Source organism: Pinus tabuliformis, chromosome J (assembly GCF_031772625.1).
Source record: "Pinus tabuliformis cultivar Carrire ecotype Pingquan chromosome J, CPIR1, whole genome shotgun sequence".
Classification (NCBI taxonomy): Eukaryota; Viridiplantae; Streptophyta; class Pinopsida; order Pinales; family Pinaceae; genus Pinus; species Pinus tabuliformis.
Genome location: NC_142295.1, coordinates 23,177,596 through 23,195,187, shown reverse-complemented (window position 1 = coordinate 23,195,187; position 17,592 = coordinate 23,177,596).

The window sequence follows — 17,592 nt, the reverse complement described above, 5'->3', positions numbered from 1 at the left end:
GAATCCAGCACTCTGAAACTGAATGGGCTTTAAGTAGTCTGGAATATGAAAGGGCACGTCCTTGTCATATCCAAGACCAGTTCTGTGCTTGTTGTGGACAAGCTGTTCCCAAGGTCTGATGATGGGCTTGGGAAGTGCAGACTGAGTTTCTGCATCTGCATGTACAACTGCAGCTTTATTGGGCACTAGATCTGAATGAATTTCAACAATATTGTATTGCTTTTTATAGGAGTCTGTTTCATTGTTCTGAACAGAAACAAGTTTAGAATGACTCCTCTGTTTTGATTCTTCTTGCTGTAGCTGAGATTCGAGCTGCAAAAAATCAATTTTCTCTTATGCATTTTGTAGACAGACCTAAATGTCTGTGAGAGAAACTTTACTAATTTTTAATGTATCATGAGTAGTAGACAATATGAGAGTTTTGAGGAACTCTAATATTTCATTGATTCTGGCCATTTTTTTCTTCAATGTCAGAATTACACCTTAAAAACTGAACGCAACTACTACTCAGTGCAAAAAAGTAATACGCACTCACAGTACACAACAATATCCTTTATAAATGTGCAACAAATGATCAGTGTGCAACCAGCAAGCACCAATTACAATCCATTACATAAAATAAGAGTTTACTCATGACCAACACTATGTTCTGACAATACAACTGACTAAACCTTTCTCCACAAAAGATTACTTTTATTTGTCAAAACAATCACAGCCTTTATGCAGCCCACCAAACTCTTATGCAACAGTTGAATCAAGGAATCAATGCATATATATATGTAGACAAAAACTATAGTGAGTTTTAATTACAATGCCACAACTGGGGTAATAGCAACTGCAAACTTGCTTGGATCCTTCATACTCTTTCACTTTCAAAGCAGAAATGATGACTATCAAAACTTCAACAACTATAGCAGCATGTCATGGACAGGACTTGAATGCTCATATATAAATACTTTGACTAGGGTATGAATCAATATTCTTTGATCTTGCCACTTTCTTCAAAGAAAACAATAGTCCACAGTAAGAAACCCAACTGGAATAACTAAGAGAAAACCATAAAGAGTCCCGAGTTTGTATGGTTTGGTCCACTGTAGTATTTTAACAAACAATTTGTGTATCAAATGCTATAGGTGCATTCCTTGTTGTTGTCTCTTGTAAATACATAATATGCTGGGACAAATAGTTGTAGAAGAACTTCAAAATATTAATTTTTTTGTATTACACAACTTCATGCATTATTCATTATGTTCCTGGAAAAAATACAGTATACCCACAATTTGGGTGAAAATGGATAATTGACGTTTGTTATTGTGACAAAATGAAGGGAAGAGCCAAATTAAGAAAGAAAAACCAGTAATGCACAGATTCCAGCAATGAATAAACAAAGCCGGGAGATATCAGCACACGCATTGTAGGTGTTGAGACGGCTAAGCTTGCAGCGCTCCGCTCGAAGATTGTCTTCTAGTACCCTTATTGCTCCTATCAGCCGTTCATATTTCTGTGATTCAATGCGAAATTCCCATCAGAGTATCTCCAACCAAATCAGACACAAATGGTAAGAACGATCAATGGAATTCATTTATATCTAAAACAACAGGTCATGCTTTATTCTATAATCTGTACCTCCAAAGACATTTGAGACTCATCATTGTATGTAGAAATCTTGTTCTTGGACTTTAGGTTCTTTCTTGCAATTGCTTGAGATGAGAAGAAACCGAATAAATAAATGGATGATAAAGAATGATTGTCAGGTTAGCAAAATCTCTGCAACGACTGACCATTCTGGGTATTCTCTTAATAATATGAATTCATTGCCATAGGGTCATTACCATTGCGTGAGCTCATTTTACCGAAAGCAAATTCATTTTCTTAATTCAAAGTTTGACACTACTACCTTGACCAGAACAACCTAGGGGATTCCCCTCGGTTGAATTTTTATCGCGCATTGTGTGAGTGTAAAATGGATTTTTAGAATGGACTTCTCAGTTTAGTTTATCTAGAAAATAAACCTTCAATTATTTGCTGGAGATGCCTTATGCAATCCGCAACATTCATGGGCTTCAAAAATAAAGCTGGGGTTTCATGGCATTCGTTCAAATAGTCAAAAGGTTCACAACATCGGTGCTCATGACCTTGGGAAGGCATAACTTCTTAAGATTGTACACCCAGAGCCTATGACAAATGAACGGTCAAGCTATGAACGATCAAGCTACCAGCAAAGTGTTAAGCCTGTAGGAGATGAGAAACAAGCATATTTACCATGAAACAGACATGTGAACAGTGAAACGGATACTGTATTTTGGTAATCTATCAAACGGGCGTTTCTAAGGCATTGGTAATCTATCAGGTAGCGCTGGATTCCACTCAGGCAATACAGGAATAGTAATGAACATCGGATTATACCATGTCAGGGCAGTGCAGCGTTACATGCAGGTGATTATAAAAACCGGTCAGAGAAGAGCGGATATCAACAGCGTTATGGGCAGTGTACCAGCAGGGTATTATATGTTAGAGCAAACCATAGGAGCAGTGCTTTTATATGTAGGTGAATAAAAATGGTGCTAGAGAAATGATTGGTTGTAGCTAAAATTTAGCTAAGAAAATATTCATGAGAAAATATTCATGAAATGCAAAATTGATGGCAGAAATGATCTGCACATGAAGGCCATAAAACAAATGGCTCAAAGTAATTATGCAGGGCAGGAATATGCCTGCTTTGATACCATGTTAAAGACACACATGGACAACAAGAGAATCTGAAGGATAAAACATGAGAATACATTTTTATTAACAAATGATATACATTTATAGTACATGGTTTGACCGTTGGGTTCCACATCCCAAGGTCTCTTGGACTCCTTTTGTCTATTCGGCTTCCACACTAACCCATTGAGGATTATGTGTCCAAAAGACACTCGTTTTTTGCAAGTTCCAGGAGAATACACGAAGTCAATTTATGAACAAGCAATTCTTGAAAGAAATGTTAATGAAACAAGGGAATTTCATCCAATTCATTACCTAACGGATTCATAACAGAAGAAATGGAGAATTGAATTCCATTTGAAGATTCATGTCACTGCTACCAAAGCATTTTTCCAAGAGATCATTTTTTTTCCATTAACAGATTGATATTCCCTTAGGAAACAACATCATAGCTGTTGTAACTTAATTAATTAATTAATTTTACTATTTTCAAATAAAGTGTTGTTTCTTTTCTGATTTCTCTTATGTTTTTGTGTTGCAGACATTGCTTCCTTCAAATTTGTAGTTTCCATTCCGTTGGCGAATGAGCAACTGTTGTTCGGTAGAACGAAAAACTCTAATTTGTTTTTGGTGTGTTTATAATTGCTATTCAATAAATTGAACAACTGCTTTTCAGTTAATTGAACAATTGCTGTTCGGTAGAAGGAACAACTCTGATTTATTTTTGGTGTGTTTATAATTGTTGTTCAATCAATTGAACAATTGTTGTTCAGTCCATTGAACAGCTCCAATCCCTCCTTTTGCGTGTTTTGCTGTTCAATCAATAGAAAAATTGTTGTTCAATCGATTGAACAACAATGCTTTCTTTTTTTTGTGTGTTTGGCTAATTCAATAATTGAATAATTGTTGTTCAATCCATTGAATAACATTGCTTTTTTTTTTTTTTTTTGCATATTTTGTTGTTCAATCGATTGAACGATTGCTATTCAATCCATTGAACAACATTGCTTTCTTTTTTTTTTTGCGTATTTTGCTGTTCAATTGATTGAACGATTGTTGTTCAATTAATTGAACAACACTGATTTTATTTGCATATTTTGCTGTTCAATCGATTGAACGATTGATGTTCAATCAATTGAACACCAATTTCTTTTTGTGTGCTTTGCTGTCCAATCGGTTTTAAGATTGTTGTTCAATCAATTGAACAACACCAATTTATTTTTGCGTGTTTTATTGTTCAATCGATTGAACGATTGCTGTTCAATCAATTGAACAACATAGATTTCTTTTTTCACATTTTGTTGTTCAATCGATTGAACGATTGTTGTTCAATCAATTGAATAACACAGATTTATTTTTCGCATTTTGCTGTTCAATTGATTGAACGATTGCTATTCAATCAACTAAACAACACTGATTTTTTTTCTTCGTATTTTGCTATTCAATCGATTGAACGATTGTTGTTCAATCAATTGAACAACACATATTTACTTTTGTGTGCTTTTCTATTCAATCGATTGAACGATTGTTGTTCAATCAATTGAACAACGCCTATTTCTTTTTCACATTTTGTTGTTCAATTGATTGAACGATTGATGTTCAATCAATTGAACAATATTGATTTATTTCTGTATGTTTTTCTTTTCAATTGATGAAATGATTGATGTTCAATCAATTGAGCAACACTGATTTCTTTCTGTATGTTTTGCTATTCAATCGATCAAACGATTGATGTTCAATCAATTGAACAACACTGATTCCTTTTTGTGTGTTTGTTGTTCAATTAATTGAACAACCTCTATTCGGTAGAACGAACAGCCGTGATTTATTTATGCTGTTCCATCACCGGTCATTCTTTTTGCCATTTTCTTTCTCTTCCATGTTTTGAGTGAAAACCATCTGATTGGATTTGTAATTTGTACCCGAGATAAAGAAAAACAATAATTTAAGTATAGGGGGTTTACGCAGTGCATCAATCTCACTTCTTCACCCCTATGAGCATGACCCGATGCGATGAGTGCTAAGTGAATTATTCAAATCATGAGAAACTAGTCACTTATGACTACCTCTCATGGAAATGGTCATACGTGAATGACTTACTTAACGCAGTTGAATCCCAAAAAAATGATATCTAAAAACAATAATATTAATACCATTATGATTTATAAAACCTTTTGATGGTCATCTTTATTTCAAAACTGACATGGTGCACCTATATAATGACTGATTGCATATCTTCTCTTTGACACATCATAAAATGATATACTATCTTAATACCATGCTAGTTTATCTTTCACACTTTCAAATGGATAAATCCATTTGATATGATGATATAGGGATAAAAGCATAACTTTCATTAGCATTTTTTTACTTCTTATGCCATCCCTTACTCTTAAGGAGTAAATGAGCCTCCCTCCCTTTATAATAAAAACATGAAAACATGAAAATATGAAAATGCAACACACATCGTCTTAAAGAGGATAGGGGGTCTCATCACGAGCCAGCCTACCATGATCATAAGGGTGTAACAGGCGACATTCCATTATGGCCACCACACCAAGGTAATGACCTTCTTGATAGTTAAAACCATTAGAAGGATAGGGGTCTTATCACGAGCCAACCTGATCACTTTGTTATATCCTCGTGAATGGCACTATGATTATATGTTTACCAAGCCAACATAGTGGTCTCTTTATAGCAAGGAAAAAGAGAATCATCTAAATGCTAAATAGAGGATTCTGACTCATTTTTGGGGTTAAAAAGCAACCCTGTCGAGGGTATGAATGCCTGCTGGCATTAGTGGCTCTGCTTGTGGTATTGAAGTTCTATGTTACATTGCCAATTATTCTTTATCCCATTATTTCCTATTGATTCATTTCTAAAGGTGAATTTACCATTTGAACAACGTTTATAATTATATTAACCCATAGGCATGGTAAACTATACTTTTAAATGAATTATATCAATACTGTTCGATTAATCGATACCAGCAGTCGTTATCATCTATAGCCTGTCATGCTTTCGTCATATTTTTCCACCTAAGGAAACATCTCTTCTCATAATGATCAATTCTCTATTTTACTCCTTTTGTGGTCATTTCCCATCTTTGCGATTTGTATTGCTCTGACTATTTTTTTTGCTGTATTTACACCGCTCTGACTATTGTCCTGTCGCATTTATGAATCTCCAATGTCCTTTCCCTTTTTCTTATGCTTTATGGTCATGGAAACCTTTTTCTCATTGGAGGGGGAAGGTATGCATTATGGGATAGCATGCGTAATAATTACTGAACTCTGCCATAACTTGCTGGTTTGACAAAATATTATTATTGCATTTATACAAAAGTTTTTTCTGATTGAAATCTTTGCATGTGGCTTATTTTTTGATGTTAAAAAATAATACTGTGGATTCAAGAAAATTGCATGCAGAGTAGTGAATTGTTTATAGGAGAACAACAAGTATGGGGGGCAACTCTATTCTTAGCGAACCCACAGAAGAGGCTCGAGCAACTTGCCAACGTGAATAATTGTTTAGATAAGATGTGCTTTCATGGCTTCAACCTTTTGCATCACTTTCAATTAGCTCATCCTACATCAACTTTAACAAATGCCAGTCCATACATGTCATTCCACATTTTTTAGGAGGTAAAACTTGAGGTAAAATAACATAGTTTCTGATTTATTAAAAATTTAGGGGAATTTCATGAAAATCCATTGAGCATTATTTATTATCATTCATTCCACATCTTTACCACTTCCCATTTTTCAGAGACATAGAAGATTTTAGTTTGAGGGAGTGTTACCTTCATTCATTTATTTATCATGACCATGCCATCATCCATCGATCTCCTTATTCATTCTCAAAACCTCCGTTATTCCATGTTGTTTTACACCAAGCGTCGATTTCAACAACGATTGTAGCAATGTTATGAAACCAGCTCAAGAAAAGATAGAAAAGATAAATCCACGCCTTAGAATTCAGCCTCTTCGAGGGGGCAACCTCCTTTACATTACATAAATGAACAATTCTTTGATGATACAAATGACAAAACCTCCTTTCTATATATAGGAGTCTAAGGAGTTACAATATAATCCAGCCGACCTAACAATAATAATATAAAGCCACAAAAATAACAATAGAGGGATTCTATGGGGCACAGAAATAACAATATGGGGGTAATAGGGGCACAACAATATAAATAGGGGGTATAACTACAATAGTAATGGGGTAATCACTAGTATTATAGGGACCCAACATGCCCCTCTCCTTCAAAAAAGTGTTGTCCTCAACGCTTGAGCAGTTCTGGATACTTCTGCATAAAATTCTCATCCTCCCATGCGGAATCTTCAACGGATAAGTTCTTCCACTTGATAAGATACTCTGAAATTGATCGATTTCGTAGCTGTCGAGTTCTTGTTTCTGTGATTGCTTCCGGTTCCAATATAATTTTTCCTTCCTCGTCAAGTTCTGGCAATATTGTTTGAATTGGGAGCTTGTCACCTATAACCTTCTTTAAACATGAAACATGGAAAACTGGGTGCAATCGAGAAGCTGCAGGAAGCTCCAATTTGTATGCCATAGTACCAATATTTTCCAACACCTTGTACGGACCATAATACTTTGGTGATAATTTATTATCCTTCTTAGCTTGCTTTAGGGACATTTGCTTATATGGTTGTAACCGTAGGAATACCCAATCACCTACATCAAAACTTCTTTCACTGCGATGTTGATCTTCCTGTTGTTTCATTCTATTTTGTGCCAACACGAGGTTATCCTTTAAGAGTTAGAGGACTTGTTGTTGATGTTTGATGTGATGTTCCACTGCCTGAACCTTAGAATTTTCTCTTAAATATGATGTGATGGATGGTGGTTGATACCCATAAAGTGCCATAAATGGGGTCATTTTTGTTGCTGTATGGAAGGAAATGTTATACCACCATTCAGCTAGAGGCAACCATTTGACCCATTGTGTCTGTTTATCAGATACAAAGCAATGAAGATATCCTTCCAAACATTTGTTTACTATATCAGTTTGCCCATCAGATTGAGGATGATAAGATGAGATATGAGCTACCTGAGTACCAAGACAAGAAAATAATTCTGTCCAAAAATTTCCAGTGAAAATGGGATCTCTGTCACTTACAATAATCTTTGGGTTTCCATGTAGCTTTTGAACTGTTTCCATAAATGCAGTAGAAACTGTACTAGCTTTAAATGGATGTGATAATGCACAAAAGTGTGCATACTTGGTAAGTCTGTCAACTACCACCATGATGACACTCTTTCCCTCAGACTTGGGTAAACCTGTGATAAAATCCATTGAAACCTCCTCCCAACGTTGGCTTGGAATGGATAAAGGTTGTAATAGACCTGGTGTCTTAATTGTTTCAACTTTATTTTGCTGGCAAACCAAACATTCCGCCACAAACTTTTGAATATCTGATTTAAGGCCATCCCAAAAAAATTCCTTCTTAACCCTGTGGTAAGTTTTTAAAAATCCTGAGTGCCCTCCTAAGGGAGAAGTGTGCAATTCCATAAGAATCTTTTGTTTTAGCTGGGAATTCTTACAGAGGTATAAGCGATCTTTGTACCATAACGAATCATTTTGCCAGCTAAATGTATCAGAAGTACTGGAATCTTGTTGTAGCTTTTGAATAAGTGCCCACACTTCTTCGTCATTCTTCCATTCCTCCCTTGCTTCGTTTATCCAATCTGGTTGGATAATAGAAATGGCACACAACAATGCTTCCACATCCTCATCCTTTCTTGAGAGTGCATCTGCCACCACATTTTGCTTCCCTTTTTTGTAGATGATTTCAAAGTCATAACCCAACATCTTTGTGACCCACTTTTGTTGCTCTTCAGAGGATAATCTTTGTTCTAAAAAGTATTTAAGGCTATCATGATCTGTTTTTACCTTGAAGTGTCTTCCCATTAGGTAGGGTCGCCATTTCTTAAGTGCATGGAGTATTGCCAACATTTCCTTCTCATAAATAGCTTTGTTTAAAAACTTTCCCTTGATTGGACGACTTTCAAAAGCAATGGGTCTTTCATCTTGCATTAGAACAGCACCAATTCCATTTCCTGAAGCATCACATTCCACAATAAAGGTTTTTGTGAAATCCGACGTAGCTAAGACCGGTGCTTGGCACATTGCCTCTTTAAGATGTTCAAAGGCCTTTGTTGCTTCCGAAGTCCATGAAAATGAATCTTTCTTCAATAATGTTGTTAGAGGTGCTGCTATTCTCCCATAATTCTTAACAAACTTGCGATAATACCCTGTCAACCCAAGAAATCCTCGTAGATGCTTTATGGATGTGGGGATTTTCCATTCCTTAATGGCTTTAATTTTGCTAGGGTCTACCTTAACTCCTTCATGAGATACAATATGACCCAAATATTCCACCTCCTGGACTCCAAAGAAACATTTGGATCTTTTTGCATATAATTGTTTCTCCTCCAATAGTTGTAACACCCTGTCAACATGTTCAACATGATCCTTCCAAGACTTGCTGTAGATTAGTATATCATCAAAAAATACTAACACAATTTTTCTAAGGAATGGTTTGAAAATTGAATTCATCAAACCTTGAAATGTTGAAGGTGCATTGGTAAGGCCAAAAGGCATGACCAAAAATTCATAATGACCCTCATGAGTTCTAAATGCTGTTTTCGGAATGTCTTCAATCTTCATTCTAATTTGATGATATCCCGAACGAAGATCCAACTTGGTGAAGTAAATTGATCCATGCAATTCATCCAGTAATTCATCAATAACAGGAATGGGGAACTTATCTTTAATAGTGAGCTTGTTGAGCTCCCTATAATCTGGACACATGCGCCATGATCCATCCTTCTTGTGCACCAATACTACTTGAGCTGAGAAAGAACTTTGACTCGGTTGAATTATACCAGCCTCTAGCATTTCTGCAACCATACGTTCAATTTCACTTTTTTGGACATATGGATATCTGTACGGCCTGATGTTTGGAGGAACACTTCCTGGAATCAGATGAATAGCATGATCATGATCACGCATAGGTGGGAGACCTTTGGGAGTCTCAAATACCTTGGAATGATTGTCCAGGACTTTTTGGAGATCTGGAGAAATAGATGATTCCAATGTGGAAACATCTAGCGAACATAATTGTGCAATTACACCTCTTTGCTCCTTTTTTAGAAGCTTTGTCATGCCATTAGAGCTGATTATCTTTCCTGGTTTCCCTGCAATACCCCTTAATTCAACTTCCTTTCCTTCCACAGAAAATTTCATGAAAAGTTCTTGAAAATTAAAAGCTATTGTACCCAAGGATTGTAGCCATTGGACTCCTAGTACAACATCAGCACCTCCCATTGGAATGGAAAGCATTGGGCTAGTCAATACATATTCTCCCATGGATAGCTTGATATTATGGCACTTTCCAGAACAATTTATTGTTCCTCCATTTGCAATCATCACTTGACACTCTGGTGCTAGATATAGGAAGCAATTCAATTCTTTTGCTACCCTACAATGAATAAAATTGTGGGTGCTTCCTGAATCAATCAACACTATGACCTTTTTCTTCTTGATTTGTCCTTCTATATTGATGGTTTGAGGAGTGGTAATTCACGCCAATGCATTACAAGATATGGTCGGATTTATTTGTTCTTCATCTAGGCTTTGTTCCTGGAATATATCCTCTTCTTTTGACCTTTCTTGCTCCTTTTCTTCTTCCTCTTCACAATCTATGTAGAATAATTTCTTCTCATCACACTTATGACCTTTTGTGTATTTGCTATCACAATTGTAACAAAGCCCTTTTGCTCTTTTTTCTTCCAATTGTTGTGGTGTCAACCTTGTAGGTTGTGGAAGACTATGGGCAACAACACTTCCGTCTTTATAGTTGTGAACGGTATGCTTCCTAGTTGCCATAATTTTGCTTTCCATTTTTCTTGCTAACCTGAATGCCTTCTCTAATGAATCAGGTTCCCAAAGGCGCACATCATGTTGGATATTATCCTTTAAAGACCCTATGAACACATCAATCCTATGCTCCTCTGGAATATCTTTTACCCTTATGTTCAATTTTTGGAACTCCTCAATGTGCTCCATTATTGAACCCTTTTGTTTGAGACTTATCAATTGCCTAAAAAAAGTGTTGCTTTTTGTATCCTCATAATGTGCTATCAATTCTTCCGTAAAAATTGCCCAAGTGATAAATTGTTTACGAGAACAAAGCCATTGATACCATACAAACTGATTTGGTTCCAAATATAAAGTTGCCATACGTACCTTTTGTGTGTTTTGCACATTATTGAGATCGAAGAATTGCTCCATCTGTAATATCCATGTGGCGGGATCCTTGCCATCAAACTTCCTCATATCGATTTTTGGAACATGGTGAGTCTTCGATCCAACATTAGAGTCTATGGAATCATGATTAACATTTCTTTTATTCTAATCATGAGTTTCCTTTACTACCTTTTCACCATTAGTGACCCTTTCTTGTAGCAACTTCTTCAATTCATCCATCTTATCATCCATGCCATCAATTTTAGCGTCCATGCCATTCACCTTAGCTTCCATGCCATCCATCTTAGCTTCCATGCCATCCATCTTAGCTTCCATGCCCTTTATCTTAGATTCCATGCCATTTACCTTATATTCCACCCCATTTATCTTAGATTCCACGCCACTTATCTTAGCTTCTGTTAGCTTTTGTGAGCGTGACATTTGTTGCACTTGTTCTTGTAATTTTGATATATCATGTAGCATTTCTTCCTCTTCTTCATGATTCATGCTAGAGATTTCAGGTTCTTTACTAGGTGTTTGCATTTTCTTTCCTCGGGGCATCATTTACCGATAATAATATTTTACTATGCCCTTTGAATTCCGTTAAACCAAGCTTACACAAAAAATTTAAAAAAAACTACACACCTTTTTTCACTTTATAGAAGCCTGATATTGAATCTGATGTATCTCTCTAATTTCGGATCATCCAATTCTGAAATTGCTACCTGCAGTAGCCTTCTGTGTCCTCTTTCCAATGCCACAAGTCTGAGCCAAATTGGATTCTCCAAGGAAGAGTTATGTGAAATCTCCCACAGTGACTTGATTTTAGACTGGTTCAGTAGAGCGAATTTGTACGACGTGCCACGAGTCACTGCTTCAACCTTTGAATCTGAAACACATATACAAGAAACTACAGTCCGTCCTATTTCTGTACCTTTTTACGAAATTTCAATCCGATCCTCAGAGAGAGAGTTATGATGATTTTCCCCAGGTCACCTGTTTTGAATGTAATTCAGGAGTCTGCAAAAGGCCAACTTCCTCAGATCATATCTCCGAAAATATCGCGCTAAAAGCTCTGAAATTTGGACCCAAGGTTCAGCGCCAATTCTTCTCAAATGGGTTTTTTTTGCGACTTCTGAAACATCGCAGAAAAAAAGTTATAGCGAAAATTCCACGATGACCTGTTTGGAGCAGCGAAACCCTAGAATCCAAAGCTCTGATACCAAATGTTATGAAACCAACTCAAGAAAAGATAGAAAAGATAAATCCACGCCTTAGAATTCAGCCTCTTCGAGGGGGAAACCTCCTTTACATTACATAAATGAACAATTCTTTGATGATACAAATGACAAAACCTCCTTTCTATATATAGGAGTCTAAGGAGTTACAATATAATCCAGCCGACCTAACAATAATAATATAAAGCCACAAAAATAACAATAGAGGGATTCTATGGGGCACAGAAATAACAATATGGGGGTAATAGGGGCACAACAATATAAATAGGGGGTATAACTACAATAGTAATGGGGTAATCACTAGTATTATAGGGACCCAACAAGCAACCACATCAATTTGTTTTTTAGTATTGCATGAGAGAATGTTAATTGTCCAGTTTGGGGGAGGAATTATTACACATGATGGATGTTTTCTAATTTCTTTCTTATTTAAGGCATATAATTTCATTTTTATACATTGCAGAAATTGATTTGTGTATATATTTAAAACTATGAACTAAATTCTTGTGATTTTTGGACAGAAAAGAGGTATCATTAAAATACACAAACCCATAAAATTTCAAGTAAAATTTAAGAAATCATGCACTATCACCTAAAACCATTTTTCTTATATCTCATAATTCGTGCATCAAAACAATTTGATTTTTGAATTCGAGAAGCATTAATATAGTAAAAATTTGCTTGCAAAATTTCAGCGAAATTTGGTTTGTAGTTTTTGAGAAAATGGTTAATGAAATTTGCCGTCACTTATATCATATTTTCTTGCAACTTCATATACACATAATTGAAAGTCAACGTAAGAATTGTTACGCCTTCATCCACATTGCTTAAAATTAATATTCATTATTTGAGGAAGAAGTCATTTGTTCCATCAATTTCATGAGTTGGGATGAACATTTTTGTATTATAGCTTGGTTAATACAGAGGCTTTGGGTTGCATGAGGACATGCAACATATTCAGTTTAGGGGTATGTTGGGCCACTAATTTGTCATTATTATTATCACTTTTTAACACCTATTTCATCCATTTCTACCATTCTTTATCACGTCATTTATCATAATTTATCATATAATTCCATTTTATAATTATTTATGCTCTTATGGATAAATACTATTTTTTCTCCTTTATTTTTAATATATTAAAGATTATTATGCATTATTTTTCCAATGATGGTTTATTAATATCACTCATGATTTTAGCCTCAAAGATCTTTTCCAGATTGTAAATTTGATCTCCAGCTCATAATCAAATATTCCAACTCAGAAATTCGATGGAATAAGAAGCAATGGTTTTGCATTGGACGTTTTGAACAAATTAAGGAGGATCTTGAAAATCCGAGACATGGGCTTTGTGAAGAACGAACCAAATTAGTTTTCTATTGAGCAAGTTTCCAAAATTCATCTGTATTAAGAGAAACACAAGGTTCTTCAAGATGATTTTCTCAGATTTGCTGTTGCGGTCGTTTTCCAAATTCTCCCAATTGCAATACCAGATTCGACTTGTTTCAACTCAATCATGATGGGAAGATATTTCAAATATGATCTTGTTTATTAAGATTATGTAATCAATCCAAAATTGTAATGGAAATCATTTTGTAATCAACTTTGTTGTAACTTCCCTTTGCTCTCTGTGTATTTAAATGAAAATAGAGATCAAAGGGAGGCGGATAACAGAAGGATAATGAGGGGATAATTATTAGATAGGATGTAGGAGATGAGATGAGAGACGGGAGATGAAAAATTGTTGAATTGGAGGCAAAGCTAAGAACTTCAATTTTATGTAATTGTTTCTCTCATATGTTTTAATCAAGGAAGCTATCCATTGAGTTCTACATCTGTTATCTGTAATCTGATCTAAGTTGTTTCTCCATGCGGAACTAATTCTTGGGTAGTTGGGCCCACTACCTTGGATGAGGTGTTGCCTTGAGCATATAAAGTAGTTTAATTATGTACTTGTTTCTTTGAATTTCAATCATTTTACTTTAAAGTATATTTCCTTTCATTTAACTAATTTGTTGTTTGCTACATCTTCCAGATTTGTTATTTCATCCAATTTCTAGATTTTATTTAATTTACTACTCTATTTTAGCATTTGAATTATGTTGGGTGCAATAGATTAAATTTCCAATTCAACAATGTGTGGTTTAATTTAGCAATGATTCAAGTTGTGTGATTAGCATAATTGTTTTTCCTATCATTTACTTTCTTCTTTTTATTTTTAGTTTTATTATTCAAGTCTTACATTTTATTTCTTGTTGAATGAGCTTGATAGTATAGAACACAATCATATAGAACCGGTGTTAGTTGTTGGTATTGTTATGAATATATTTTCCTGATTGCATTGAAATAAAAGACGCTCCTAGGGTTGATAATTAATGTCTAGGTGATTAGTTGTTTTATTTATTTATTAAGCAATTAATTTTACCCAACATAACCCATGCTAAAAAATAGCAGAAAATTACTAGTAGTCTAAAATCTAAAAATTAGAGAACTAGTGAGGCAGTAAATCTATCAAATGCCTAATCTAATCAAGTGAAACTGAAATGGGGTATTTTTTGTTATTAAATAGAATTTTTATGTGATCTAATGCAAGTGGAATAAATTCTATTGAAGCTCATTAGCATGCTTTGAAAAATAGCAGAAATTTATTGTTATTTGCCACAAGGGACTTCTAGAAATCTAGATTTGGGAATAAGCAAACTAATCCAAGTAGCTCAATGATTACTATGACCTTGAAAAGCTATTCCAAGGATGAAGTGATGCTTGTGATCTTGAAAAATAACTTACTTCAACCATTTAACCCAATCCTACAACAAGAAATCATTAATACTAAATGAAAAAATAGAAAAAAACAAGAACAAGAGATGCAAGTGAATAAGAATTGAAAAGAAGAAAAGTAAATGATGAAAAAGGTCTCTGAGGCCTGGGATGGCCAAGCCCAAGGAAACTTAGAGTCCTATGAAGGAGACCAAGATTTAGAAGCTGAACATGAAACCAATATCCATTATTTCCATCATACAATTACATCCCTGCAAGAAATGAAAGTGGAGCTGCAAAAATACGAGTTCTCTCCACAAGAAAACTAAGAAAAATCCACCCCTAGAGGAAACTTCGACTTGGTACTTATAAAAAATGATTAGGATGAATCACCCATGGAAGGGGGAAGTTTTCCCCACCAAAATCCCTTAATTAGTGGATTTGGTTCCCAATATTAGGAATTTGCATTAAATGACAAGGAACACATTCCTATATTTTCTCAATCATTGGAGCTCCAGAATATGTGCAATTATTTTAGAATATATTCTTGATTTATTATTTAATTTTGATCCTCCTGTAGTAGGGAGAAAGTCCCTAAATTATCTCCTCCTCCAAATCTTTAAAATCTACCCAATATTCTCACATTATTCCACAAAAATAAATAATATTAGGCACAAATATGAAATTATCCATAGACCTTCCTAATGAACATAATAAAGTTAAAATTACATTAACTAATGAAAAAATAGAGGTTTAATGTGCTAAAGGATGGTCAGATGGCCCTTAATTTATGTCTAATTTAGAAGCCCATCAGGTGGCATAACATTGAATCCTGAAGGTGAAAATTTGGAACTTGCTTTCCTTCCCGTAGTGTCTCGTAGGTGCTACCAAATTCTATATCACTCTGGTAAAGATGCAACCACTTTGAAGTCTTGTGCCCACAGGAGTCGAGCACAATGATCAAGGCCATGAATGGTGGTCGGCTGAGGCAGCCTGCAACATTATTGGTGTTTCCCTTCTTGTACTTAATGTTTAGATGTAAATGTTGCAGGTAGGTGGACCATTTCTAATGGCGATCATTCTGCAACTTCCCTTGTGTCTCTATGAACTGCATGGGTCGGTGGTCTATGTGGATGACTATTTCCTTCCCCTGAATATAATACTTCCATTGACGGTAGGCCTGCACAATGGAATACATTTCTTTGTCATAAGCGGGATACTTTTGGACTGTGTCTGAAAGTGTATCACTTTGGTAAGCCACTGGATGCCCCTGATGAGTAAGAGCTGAACCAATAACATAGTCAAAGGCGTTTGTCTCAATCTCAAATGGTTGTTGCAGGTCTGGTAATGTGTGCACTGGTGTAGAGCAGAGGTGATGCTTCAACTCGAAAAATGCCTTTTGTTGGGTTTCAGACCAAAAAACCTTTGCTTTCGCTCCACCCTTGGTGACTTGGCTTAAAGGCCAAGTGATATGAGAGAACCCCAACATGAAGCTGCGGTAGAAATTGGAAAGACCCAGAAAGTTGCAGAACTATGTTAGAGTGGTTAAGGATGACCAATCCCAAATGAATTGTATCTTGGATGGGTCCACATGCACACACTGCTCGTCAATGATGTACCCAAGATATTAAACCTGGGTCATGCCAAAAGTTCATTTCTCCAAATTGGCACACAACTTATGTTGTCGCAGGGTTTGAAGGACCTGTTGGATATGGTGTAGGTGCTCTTCCAAACTCTGGTTCAAGATCAAGATGTTATCTAAATACATCACCATGAATGCATTGGTGAAGGGTCACAAGATATTGTCCATCAATCTCATGAAGGTTGCGAGGGAATTCGTCAAACCAAAAGGCATGACCAACCATTCGAAAAGACCCTCCTTGGATTTGAAGGAAGTCTTCCACACATTCGAGGGTATGATAGGCACCTAGTGATAACCAGACTTCAAGTCAATCTTGCTGAAATAATTGCCCCCCTTGAGCTGGTCCAGAAGGTCATCAATTTGTGGGATTGGGTACCTATTCTGGACAGTGATCCTGCTCAGTGCACGATAGTCAATACATAGTCTCTAGGGACCATACTTATTCTGTACCAATACAATTAGGCTCCCATAGGGTGATGAGCTTGGCCTGATGTGCCCTTTCTGCAACAACCACTGAATCTGCCTCTGGATCGCATCGTTCTCCAGAACAGAGCGTGGATAGATCGATGCATTGGGTAGTGGCATGCCTGAGGCGATGGAGTGCTTGACTTGACAGTGCAAAGATACCCCTATAGGTGAGGCGAAAATGTCCCTGTACTCCTACATGACCTTGTCCATCTGTGCCGCTATGAGGAGGAGCCCTGTTTGGAAGCAGTGGCCACAAACTTCTTCTTTTCCTGAGGGAAAATCATAAAGAAAACAAACTTCTTGGTCTGGGAATTGATCTTCATTATTTTGCAGTGATCAAAGAGATGGTGGTAGGAAGGGCTACCTATGGTATCCTGTACAACTTATTTCACAAAGTAATAATCACAGAGTGAGGTCTAGACTCATATATAGCATGTCGCTTCCACAACTATGGTTTTCCTAATAATACATCACAAACTTCAATAGGAGCAACATCACATAGT